Source organism: Mustelus asterias, chromosome 1, assembly GCF_964213995.1.
Source record: "Mustelus asterias chromosome 1, sMusAst1.hap1.1, whole genome shotgun sequence".
Taxonomy (NCBI): domain Eukaryota; kingdom Metazoa; phylum Chordata; class Chondrichthyes; order Carcharhiniformes; family Triakidae; genus Mustelus; species Mustelus asterias.
Window position 1 is genome coordinate 37,868,658 of NC_135801.1, and position 13,349 is coordinate 37,882,006.

The 13,349-nt window shown below is 40.5% G+C and overlaps 1 protein-coding gene across 8 annotated transcripts in view; it reads right to left on the reverse strand.

Annotated features, from left to right (window-relative positions):
• kiaa1109 (KIAA1109 ortholog) overlaps positions 1–13,349 on the reverse strand; it is a 449,716-nt gene that overhangs the window by 412,766 nt on the left and 23,601 nt on the right. For all 8 annotated transcript variants that reach the window (XR_013497649.1, XR_013497648.1, XM_078211413.1 and 5 more), the window contains exon 2: positions 11,569–11,683. The gene's annotated coding sequence lies outside the window, so the exon portion shown is untranslated. The remainder of the gene's footprint in view (positions 1–11,568; positions 11,684–13,349) is intronic.

Here is a 13,349-nt window from a genome sequence, read left to right on the forward strand (position 1 = left end):
TACACGTGACAATAATAAATCAAATCAAAATTAACACATTCTGCTGTTTTGCTTTTACACCGTACTGATCCCTTTTTCTGCTATTAACAAGTTTTGCTATTTTAATCTCAGATAGTGCTGACAGTTTCTACCATTGTCACATACTTTGGACTAAAGATTGCATCTTGGTACCATCATTATACACCTTTGCCTTGTGTTCCACAACATCTTTGTCATTTAATCTCTCCTGACCTTCTATTTTGCTCCAACTGCCTTTCCCCGCTTTTGCAACAGCATGAAACTCAACAACATTTCTCTCTCTCTCCAATTCCAAAGGAAACTCATGTTGGACTCAAATCATTAGCGCTGCTTCTCGCTTCACAGATTCTACCAGACCTGCTGCGTTTTTCAAACATTTGATACTTAGATTATTAGATTTATAATTGACATTCAATTGAAAAGGTTAATAGCAAGTATTTTTATAGTTCATCACTTGCAAACATAGGACTTTGATTTGCAGTGGTATCTATCCACGCATACACATAAGAAGATTAGTAGTTGGACCCAACCAAATAACATGTGGCAGTGAAGTCATGAATCTTTAGTCAGTCAAAATGTTGTGTGCTACAGGCACAAAGTAAGAGCACAGCATATTTTTTGAACTGGGAAGAGCTACAAAATAGAGTACATAAATCAGACAAAGTTATTAAAGTAAATACACAAAATACTGTGAATGCTGTTAAATCTGAAATATAACAACGTGCTGGAAAATCTCAGCAAGTTTGGCTGCATCTCACAATAGGGAAACAATTAAAGTTCAGATCATTGATTTTTAATTCTAACTGGTTTCAGCAACATGGCACAAACATAATTACATTACACAGTACTACTCAAAGTAGAAAAGATTCTGCCCTTGTTAATGTTTAAGTATTATCACGTCAGTTACATGATTGCTGGGAAGTTAATGCTGACTAGCACCAACATACCCTCTAATATTTTTAAAATAGTACATGGCAGATTCATTTGGCTATGAAGGCCCTTTAGTTTTTTGTGCATTTAAAGGGTAATTTAAAGGGATCAACTTAATCTGAACAACAACTTTCAGATTGCTATGCAATCATGCAGCTCGGAGAGAACATTGAAGATTTTGTAGAGAATGTACAATGAAGGAAAAACAAAACATTGTTGAGTATTCAATACATTCTCATTAATCCACAAATAGAGTCAAGAAAAGCATGAAAGATACTCAGTGGTTTTAATGGCAATGTAACAAAGAAAGGAACAATGCACCTAAACCACTGCCAAAAATGTTCAGCAATTTACCTGGAAGGAGTATTTCAAAACTCCTATTGATATCATAAACATCAGAAATAATGAACATGAAATGCTTTTAAAAATTAACTGGTTAAATGTATAAATTTTAATAAGAAAAGCAATGTAAACTAAACTATTCAATTTTAACAGGATGCAGAAATGGAGAAATCCGCCGATGAACTTGCACAAATCTTTCAAGGTAGCAGATCTTGCTAGGAGGACTATTTAAAAAAGTATTTGGGATCTCTAGCTTTATAAATAACAGCATAACATAAGCTCCTTGTTTTAGGCTAAGCTTTTATCAATTCCTGCTCGGGCCTCGGCTGCAGTAGTGTATCCAATTCTGGACACCACATTTCAGGAAGCATGTTAACACTTTGAAAAGGGTGCTCAGGAAATTTACTGGAATTGCGTCAGAGTTGCAAGACTTCTTGCACAGAGAAGTTGGGGCTGATTTTCTTAGCGCAAAATTGTTAAGGAGAGATTTAATAAAGTTTGCAAATCATGTCTGATTCTGGTGGAGTAAATACAAAGAAATCATTTCCAATGTCAGAGCAGTCAGTGACCAGATGACACAAATTTAAAATAACTGGCAAAAGAACCAGAGGCGAGATCAGAAGATTTTTTAATGCAGCAAGCCGTTATGATCTGGAGCAAACTGCCTGAAAGAGTGGTAGAAGAGGGATCAAATTTTTATTTTGTTGAGGGCTCTATTTGAGATTTTCCTGAGATAACAGGGCACAAATACCTCAATGGGTAGTAGGGCTGGAAGAGGTTACAGAGATGAGAGGGGACAAAGCCATGGAGGGATTTGAAAAAGGATGAGAGTTTTAAAATTGATGTATTAGTCAATCAACAGCCAATGTAGGTCTGTGTTAATGGGTGATGCAATGAGAACAAAATAGTATGTACTTCATCAAGGCCCGACTCAGGCATCACCATTGAAATTTATTGGCATGTTTCTTTCAGACATGTTCACACTCTCTCTGGGTAAACATTTACTGCTCCACGTAAAAGGAAGGTCAGTTATAGGTGCCTAATGCACATCGATAGGGAGAAAATGAGATGAGTAATGTTACTCACCCCCATTGTGAGAAGCAAGGGAATGGACTGATGCTAACTTTTCAGCTTTGAAATGAGATTTTTCATAGGACACTTTATAGATCAAAGCAATATAGTTAATAGGAAAATAAACAAGAAGAAAACTTTCTGCACAGAAAGCACCCACAGGTTCATGTGTGTGATAGTCATGCTTGGAATAGAAGTCAGGAGAGTATTGCTTTACACAGAGTTGCCAATGAGTATTAGCAGTGAGCAGCAAGTCCAATTTCATTTTGTGAGGAAACAAAGCAATGATAAAGTACTCTGTAATGAAACAAAATGGCTCAAAACCCATCTGAGCCTGCCTTGTGACTCCCCTCCGTCTGAGCGACTGTTTCACACTCGGGCCTTGGAAGAGATCATTTAAAATCTTGCTTGGGGCTGATAAGGGCAGCACAGTGGCACAGTAGCTAGCACTGCTATCTCACAGTGCCAAGGACCCAGGTTCAATTCCAGCTTTGGGTGACCATTTGTCTGAAGTTTATATGTTCTCCCTGGGTTTCCTCCGGGTGCTCCGGTTTCCTTCCACAGTCCAAAGATGTAAGGGCTAAGTGGATTGGCCATGTTAAGTTGCCCCTTAGTGTCCCAAGATGTGTGTAGGTCTGGGGATTAGCGGGGTAAATGTGTGTGGTTACAGGGATAGGGTGGGGGTCATCCTGGGTAAGATGATCTGTCGCAGGGTTGGTGCAGGCGCAATGGGCCGAATGACCTCCTTTTGCACTGTAGGGATTCTATGATGTATGCTACAGGAAACCAGGGAAAATATAACTGAAAAAGGGGAAGTTTCACTTTCAGTAATCAACTACAAAAATAAAAAATTCATTATCTATTGTAATTCACTGAAAGTAACACATTCAAAATAACACATGGATTACATCAATTAGTAAAGCTAATGTAACAGTAGCCCAGAGAAAAAGACAATTAACTAACAGTTTCCCCAAATTCAAGTTTAAAATTACTTATTTTTTTGTAACTGCAAAAGGATTCTAAAAAAATACTCTAACATAGAGCTGGTTAATCTGAGATACACACCTGCAGTGCATTTATATTTTATTAAATTAGATTAGAGAATTCTCAATTCAACATCCCTGCTGCCAGAGCAAAACATCACCCCGATACAAATCTGCATTAATGTGCACATTGGCCAGTATTTTACGACCTCGCTCAGGCGATGCTCGTAAAATCCCACCCGAGGCCAATGGAGAATTCAGTTCCGCGAGCCGCGCCCAAATTCCAGCCATTGTCTTCAAAATCAAAATATAAACAAACATGAGATATATCATTTGAAGTGTTGATTCAGTCCTCTGAATATTTCCATACATTTAGCTCTCTTGAAGTCTTTCATCATATCACAGATTTACCCAATACCCAGAAACAGGAGGTTTCAACAAATGTTAATAAACCCAAAAGCAGAATGATTTTCAAATGGAGAAAGATTGGGAAACGTTGGCATTCAAAAGGATGTGGATGTCCCTGAACACAATTTACAACAAGTTAGCATGCAGGTATTGTAAGTAATTAGAAAATTATAAAGGGACTTGAGTACGATTGTAAAGAAATCTTACTAAAATTCAATAGCATATTGACGAGACCATACCTGGAGTACAGTGTGGTTTTTCCTCAAAGGAGTGAATAGCCTAACCCTGCTCCTTACTTATGTTCTTGAAATGTTAGTCAATAAAAGGATATGACCTTGTTCTGATACTACAATACTTACCACAAACTATTATCTATTTCCAACAATGAGACAACAATGTTGACAAAGGAATATGGCACGTCCCAAGAACTCCTGTTCTCACAGTGGCAGGGACTGGGTGAGAGCAGAACAGGATCAAGAGCTGGACAGAGATCACTGGGGGCTAAATGAGCCCGGTGCAGTATAGAGGCGGGTGGGAGCAGAATGAGACTGGCAGGGGTCAGAATGGGAGGAGACAAAGTGTGACATCACAGAAAAGTGGGTAAGTGACTGTTCATTGAGGCACTCCCTTTTTCTCTGATCTTCTCTCTCTAAACTTGGCACTGGTTTAAGAACTGGGAAAATAGAATTTTAAATTGGGGAATTATAACAATAAGTGGATTCATATTAAGAATACTAGCACAGTGGAGCTCTAGAAACATTAATTAAAATTAATTGTTTCAAGCAAGTATGAGTTACATCCTCAAAAAGGGAATGGAGGGTTTTTTTAAAGATCCTGGATAGGTAACTGAGACCTGTGGCTTGCAATTCCTGCACAATATGGGTACTTCAGGATAATTCACACCTCCTGTGGGAACATAAAAATATAGGAACTTTGAACTCAGGATTTACAAACATGAAGGGTAGCTGCTGCCATGGCAAAGCATCAAGAATGATGAATGTTTCCCGCTCTGACAATCCAAAAGATATCCATCCCATCGGCAGAGAGAGTTCAGGATAACGGATGCATGGGCTCAAGAATAGGAAGAGGCAGTAAGTACAGGAGTCTTCGGAGTGTTCTGCTCTCAAATTGGTATGCATCACTGATAGAGTGGTGATACCTTGGAGGAAAAACCATGGCACCATTAGGCGGAAAATTGCAAAGGTTTGAAGATGAGACAGCAAAGTGTAGAAATACTATTGTTTTAGGAGATTCCATAGTTAAGGGACAGACAGTGGTTTCTGTAACCATCATCAGGAGTCCTGCTAAGTGTGTTGTATCCCTACTGCCATTGTCAAGGACATCACAAAGAGAGTGTAGAATATCCTGCAGGGGAAAGCAGAGTATGTTGCTATTAATGATGTAGAAAGGGAAGATAGTCCTACAGGAAGGTTTTCAAGGGCTAGGGAGGTAATTAAAAAGTAGGGCCTCAAAGATAGTAATGTCTGGATTACTTCCAGTCCCCAACAATAGCGAGAATAGAAATAGGAAGATGAGGAGGTTTAAGACATGGTGCAGGATGGAGGGCTTCAGATTATTGAGGACTGAGATCAGTTCTTGGACAAGAGACACCAATTCAAACAAGGATGGGTTGCACCTCACAAGACTAGGAACAATGTCACTACAAGGAGGTTCACTAGTGTGGTTGAGAAGGTCAAAACTATTGGCAAGTGGATGGCATAAACATACAGAAGTAGGAAAGAGAAACAAGGTGCATAAAAGTGAGAAGTGAGATGTTGGATAGTACTGAAGTATTATATTAGATAGTAGTCTAAGGAGGACTTTGAGGAATACAGGAGCAGGTTTATAATACTTGGGTAAGATTTAGGTTGGTAATGGAGAAGATGAAGGAACAATCTAAAATAGAATTAAAAACAGAAAGTGCTGGAATAACTCAGCTGTTCTGGCTACAGATGTGGAAAGAGAAACAGGGTTAACATTTCAAGCCCATTATAACTTCTTCAGAACTCAATCTAAAGTAAAACTTCTAAATTGGAAGAGGGCTAACTTCAGTAGGAGGAGAGAGGATGTGGCTAGAATAAAACAGAACAAAGACTGGCAGAAAAACCTGCATTTAAACAAAGAGTGATCTTTAAGGGGATGTTTCAGGTACAGACTAGGAACATTCTAAAGGAAAAGTAGGGGAGTCAAAGCCTGAGCTCCTATGATAAGAAGGGAGATAGAGAATGGTGAAAGAAAAAAGGGTATATAATGTGATGATATTGTGCCTTTAAGAAATGCATTTATATCACATTTCTTGTAAGGGGTATATTTAACATTTAGTTGTTTTACATGGTGTTGATATGTTTGGAAAACAGGCAGCTCACATGCTGAAAATGCAGGCTAATGATTGATTTTAGCTATAGATTTGTTTGTTTTAATCTGAGTTGATGCATTTTTGTTTATTTGCTTTTCCCCCTGTTGTTTCAGAGTAGGGTTTTGATTAGATTGATTAACAAAGTCATGTGCTTAAGGAGAGGAGCTCGGTTTACAGGAAAAGCAGGCAGATAGAACCTGCTAATAAAGAAACAAAAGGTGTTTCTCAATCTCTCTTTCAGGAGCCTGCAGTTTGGGACCTGCTAGGAGAAATAAGTCTCTCTCATATATATAGGTGCTCTGGAGGCTCAAGAGCTGGCAGCCCAAGTACAAGCACATATGTCTGTGTGTTGACAACTAATTCTGAAGAGAAGTTTATGTCTATAAGAGGAATATTGCTTGAATTGGAACTAATAGATAGGTTAGCAATTAAGAATTGTATCTTGTCATGTTCCAGTATTTCAACTGGTAAAACTTAAACTAATTCATTCATTATAGTTAAAATAAAGTTTCTTTTGATAAAAGCTTCCTAGTGTGTCAATAGAATCACACCTGGAGTAAAACACCTTTTCCTCACACTAATGCCAAAATAGAAAAACTGTTGGGTTCTCGTCGGGCTTTGGATTTCTGATCCATACCTTAACAATAATGCACGTCAGGTGAATTCATCAAACAAAAACCATATCAAATACAGTAAATCGAGAGGGGACATGGAAGAGGAAAATAAGACTAGCAAAGAGTTAACAAAAAGAAACCCAAAAATCTCCGAACTGTATATAAATAATAAGTGGGTAGTAAGAGACAGGATGGGGCCTATTAGGACAAAGAGGAAGATATAACCTCAGAGGCACAGGGCAAGGCAAAAAGATTCAAGTACTTTGCATCAATTGAATACCAAGGAATATAATGGGGATAAAATATCTGTAGAAGCAGAGCTAGTAGAGATAATGTTGCAGTGAAAATTGATAGACAGGAATTACTGGAAAGGTTTGCTATGGTCATAGAGTTTTACAGCACAGCAGGAGGCTCTTCGGCCCATTGTGTCTGTGCCAGCCATCAATGACCAGCAAGTTAGAATGGATAAGTCGCTTGTTCCTGATGGCTTGCATCCAGATTGCTGAGGGAAGCGAGGTGAAGACAGTGGAAGCGTTTGCCATAATCTTCCAATCTTCATGAGGAATGGAAAATGTACACTAAAATATTTCTGGTATTACAAACTGGTTAATTGAACATCAGTTGTTGGGAAGACTTTAGAAACAATAATCAAGGAAAATGTTCTGTGGCCATATTGAAACAGCCACTGTTGGCACCTAAAATTAGACAAGAAGAGAAACAGTCATGGATGCCCATGGATGGATCCCCTGGGAATAATTACTGATAAATTCACAACCATTAAAATGGAGAATCAAGAATCTTTTACATGAAACAAGTTTTATAGTTTCCTATAAATTGTACATTAACTTCAGAGGCAAGCAAGTTGTACAACTGAAAGTTAATTAATTCCCCAGCTGTCACTCCGAGTAGATGAAAAGCAGCAGCAAGAAATCGGCATTCTAACCGACATTGTTCCAACTGTCGGCAAGATAAAGCGCCCTTGGGTGATCTGAAAGGTGAGTCAGCTTGAGACAAAAGCACGTCCTCCAGTGACAGTTTCTACTGCCTTGTCTTCACAATAAAAATAGTGATCGCTCATTGAAATTGATCAAACTGGGGGCTGGATTACATTGATATCGATAGCATGAGTACTTGGCAGTCACAGTTCCAGTTGAAGCATTTGTGATTGATTTAACACTGGCGATTCATCGGAATGACAAGTCCCTCATCAATGAGCTCGCCCCTCTTCCCAGCTCTGAGGCCCCCACGTTAAAGCAACTCCAGTTCTATCAAGGAGACCCAGGATAAAGCGCTCAAGCTGTGCTACTTGAGGTGCACCCCTACAAACCACTGCTATAGACACCATGTTTGAAACTAATGGCATTTCTCTTCTTCACCACAAATTGCTTAAATTTCTGCAAACTAATAATTGAAGATGCTGTGAACAAGCTATTATTTTTGCAGTAATTTCTATCCCATTACAGAAAGGAAATACTTTGCATAAAATTACTCACCTAAATTATCCCCCTGATTCAACCATAAAAGTTAGTAAAAGCCCAATTGAGATAATGAATTTGTATTTGTTACAGATCCGGAATTACGTGGCATAGACTCCTTCAAAAAATAATTGATATTTAAATACAAATATTCCTAATTTTTAAATTAACTCAAGGTTTTCACTATGGAAAGATATTGTAGTAATAATTATGGCCACATTTTTCTCATATGTATGCTGATAATGTATTCAGGGTGCTACTTTACATCTTTAATAGCAATTTTTGTGATGTGATAACAAACAGACATGAATAAGCTACATTAGCAGAATGAATTATATATTACACTACACCAATGAGGAAATTTAATGACCAACAATAGAAAATGCAAAGATATCCAACTTTCCAATGATAACTTACACGTTAATATTGACTGCACGAGAATATTGTGTTTTTCTTTCCTATTATCTATCTTTAGAAGATTTTGTTTTCTAAAGTTTCTGATGAATTTTACTGCTTTAGAAAGAAATTGAATCATAAAATGATACAGCAAATAGGAGGCAATTTGACCCATCATGCCTGTGCAGACTCTCTGGTCGAGGCCTCTAATAGTCCCACTCCCCTTCTCTTCCCCTTAGCTTTGTAATTTTTTTCCTCTTCCAAGTACAGTATTGATCCAAATCTATTTTGAATATAACTTTTCAATCTGCTTTGCCATCTCTTCAGGCAATGCATTGCAAATTTAAACTCCCTGCTGCCACAGCTTCTTTTGTCAATCACCTTAAATCCGTGTTCTCTGTTCATCAAACCTTCTGATGTGGAGATGCCGGCGTTGGACTGGGGTAAACACGGTAAGAGTTTTAACAACACCAGGTTAAAGTCCAACAGGTTTATTCAAACCTTCTGCCAGCTTCTCCTTATTTTATCTACCAAATCCTTCATAAATTTTCAGCGCCTCTCATCAAATTTCCTCTCAACATCCTCTACTTAAAAGGAGAATACTGCGGCTTCTCTAGTCTCTCCACACACATGTGTAGATACTGTTATGGTCTGGATAAGGACCACTAACTTTTGTTGTAAAATACATTAAGTTTGAAATTTCAGGTATTCACTAAAATAGGGTTTCCCAAACCGAGTTCTGCAGAACCCTGGGGTTCGATGAATACATTGAGGCATTCCACGGTAGGCCAGGCTTTATATAAAATTTGAAAAATTTCCACTCCAGCATGATGCCACTACTCAACACAGCTTCCCCTCACTCCTCCTGTCAGCATTCCGTAGGGACCGTTCTCTCCGGGACACCCTGGTCCACTCCTTCATTTCAGCCAACACCTCACCCCCTGCCCACGGCACCTTCCCATGCAATCGTACAAGGTGCAACCCCTGCCTCTTTACCTCCTCCCTGCTCACCATCCCAGGTCCTAAACACCCGCTTCAGGTGAAGCAGCGCTTCACGTGCATCTCCTTCAATCTGGTCTATTGCATTCGCTGCTCCTAATGCACTCTACTCTACATTGGAGAGACGAAATGCAGACTGGGTGACCACTTTGCTGAATACCTTCGGTCCATCCGTAAGCAGACCTTCCTGTTGCTTGCCACTTCAACACACCACCCTGCTCTCCTGTCCACATGCCCATTCTTGGCCTTTTGCAATGTTCTAGTGAACCCCAACGCAAACTGGAGGAACAGCACTTTGTGGTGATATAAACAGGGCCTAGTTTTAAGGCTGATAAAATTGGATATCCTAAATTAAAGTATTGGGCATTTTGAAATCAAACACAGTCACACCTCAGGCAGGCCAATTGTACAATACACAAAGGTGTCTGGGCCTGACCCATCAACCACCCATCAAAGGTCGTTACACTCTACTTGAGACTTAGCAGGAGATCATGGCACCTCATTGAAATGCATTGGTCTATTGTTAGAAGCCCAGATTGAGCCAGACTTTCTGTCACCAAGAGATCCTGTAGAAACCTTACCTGATAACAAGTTCAACAACATGGAGATGGACACCTGGGGGGGCGGACCCTGGTGTCCTGTCAGGCAGACATCAAGAAACCTGGGGGGCGGACCCTGGTGTCCTGTCAGGCAAACATCAAGAAACCCACTGGGTATTGGAACCCCCTCCTGGGACCTCATTGGCCGGAAGCCAGAGAAGTTTCTGGAAAGGCAAGCAGGCTGGGGATAAAGGGACACACTCAGAGGCACACAGCAGCAAAGACTCGACGAGGGAGGCAGTTGTGACCATTCGGAAGACTGACCAGGGAAGGAAGAAGCTGCCATCGAGACGACAGACCAGAGGGACTCAGAGAATCGGGCCTGCAGTTTAACCAAACCACCTTTACGGGTAATATACTTGAATCTGGGGTATCCTCTTGTTTTATGTGGGTAATTTAAGGGTTAATAGTGTTATTATTAATAAACTTGTTGAACCTTTACTTGTGTTTGTCCTTTGTCCACCTTGCAAATAAGGGCACCGGGGTAAAACCTTGGAGTAAGTAAACTGGTTGAAAGTATCTGAGATTAACAGGTACAACAACTTTATCTTCCGATTGGGTACTTTACAGCCTTCTGGACTGAACATTGAGTTCAACAACTTCAGAGTATGAACTCTCTCCTCCACCTTCACCCCATTTCCATTTATTTCATTCGGTTTCATCTCATTCATCCATTTTTATCATCCTTCTTTCTCACTTCCATTTTTCCACTTCTCCATTCCCCCTCTCCATCTTGCCCCCTCCCCCTTTCAGGGCAACTGCTTTAACCATCTGTACCTCTGTTCTGCCATTCACACATTCTGATCACTTAATAGACAATTTTAGCAACCTTCTCAGCCTTCTTCATCCCCATTCACATTCCCCTCCCCCCCTCATAGTATAAATCTCTTCTGATTTTCTTTGCTCTTAGCTCTGAAGAAGGGTCATCCAGACATGAAACGTTTTATTCTCTCTCCAAAGATGCTGTCAGACCTGCTGAAATTTTTGTTTCAGATTCCAGCATCTGCAGTATTTCGTTTCTACCTTATACCAAGTTGATCTTTCTCTACACCCTGTGACTGCAACGCTATATTCTGCACCCTCTCCTTTCCTTCTCCCATATGCACTCTATGACTATGTTTTGTCTGAATAGCATGCAAGAAACAATACTTTTCACCGTATTCCAATACATGCAACAATAATAACTCAAATCGAATCAAAATATCCAAATGAAGTCTGTTACTATTCACCTCAATGTTAATTATGGTATTAGAGAAGAGGCCAATTCAATTGCAGAAAATTTCACTAAAACCTTTATATGTTTAAATACAGTTACCAGAAAGGGTACAACTAAGTTACATTTCTTTTAATAAAATAAATTTAACTCAAATCACTTACTGTTTATTAACTTGACAAGAGTCTCGAATGCAGGCTCCACCGAAAAACCAGGTCTAGGATATTTGGATGTGATTGAGAAAATTCTTGACAGACATCCCCACTTTGACCGTGAAACCTAAATGAGAGATTTTAAATAAACATTTCTTTACAGGACTCAGGATTCAACAAAATGCATTCCTAATTCAGTTTCACACATCACTAGATATCAATTTAGTTAGAAAAAGGCATTCAAAACCTAATTACAAAGATTCAGCATTAAACTTTGTTTAGAAATCAGCTAAATAATGTCACACTCTGGAGAAAAATTATTTGGCTCAAAAATCTCTAGTCATTTTAATTGTAAACATAATCACAATACAGCTCTATTTATTTAAGGTGTCAGCCAGAAAGTTGCGTGTTCAAGCCACTGTTCGGGGAAAATAAATGATCAAAGGTTGAGATTTTAATATAATTATGTAGTGAAGTTTAAGAATTAATAATTAATATGAAAATAATAGAAAATGGTTACAGATCCCTGTGCTATAGAGAACCAGCTTTCCTCTTTGTTACAAAGGTTAACATCGAACACATTCTAACAGCAGTTGACCTTCGTATAACAAAGTCAGCAGAATTTCCAGCTGTGCTTAGTATCTCACAAAGACTGCATTAGCTTTAGCGACAATGAAGTTTTGGAGTCAGACAGCAAGGATCAGATAGAGATAGGGCAGTGGTCATGCCAAGATGGGTTGGAAGCCTCTGCAGTGGATGCAAGGGTAAATATGTGAGACTGTATAAGATATCTGTTTCTGGTTAAACCTATGGAGGGCGATTCTCCCAAAATAATTCGAAGTGTCAAATTCACATGAAAACTGGAGTAAATCACGCTGTTTTCTTCAGTGGGAGTTCACAGAAGAATCTCCCACACTTTGTGAACTGCCGAGTGCACCAGCATAAATCACATTTTTTAAAAGTGGGCAGGGCCCATTTCCGCTGAGAGGCCAACAGCATAGCACTGAGCCGGCCACTGCGCATGCATCTGTCAGTGTCGAGATCGCTCGCCAGTCCTGCGACCCACGCAACACCAACCCTCCAAGCCCCCCACAGCCTGATCGCTGGTCTCCCAGACATGTCCGAGCACAGTCTCTACAGCCCTCGCCCTCAAGATCTCCAGCACCCCCACCCCCTGTGCCCAGACAGCCTCAAACTCCCCCCCCCCCCCGAGCAGACTGATCCCCCCCCCCACCCCAATGGCTGGCCCCAATTGCTGGCCTCCCTCCCTTCCCCAACGAGCCTGACTGCAGAGTGGCAGAGGGACCCCCACCAATCCCTGCCCCCATTAGGCCCCACCCCTCTTGGGAAGTGCCAGAGCCCTTTGGCATCAGCACTTTGTTCCTTGGACAGTGCCGGGGGGGGGCCTCGACTGCCCCTACCCCCTTCACTCCAGCAGGGTTGGGCCACCAGCTCCCCGCAAGTGGGGAGCTACTGTAAACCCGCTGGAGTGAAATACTCCTAGCAGGGGAGTGAGAGGCTAGCAGGCCCCGATAAGTCCGTCCCAGGCCCGCTAATGAAATTTGAAGAATAAAGATTATCATCTGCATAATTTATGCAGCTCAGCACCGGAAATCCAGCACTGGGAGACGTGCTCAGGGCCGGACGTCCAGCTTGGATCCTGCGGATTGGGCGCCACCTAAATCACACGGCCTGCTGCACTAAACAAATCAGCACAGTAGGATGGGAGAATCGCGGCCTGTATGTATTGTTGGATCGAAATTTAAACAATGTTTGTGTACATGCAAACATGT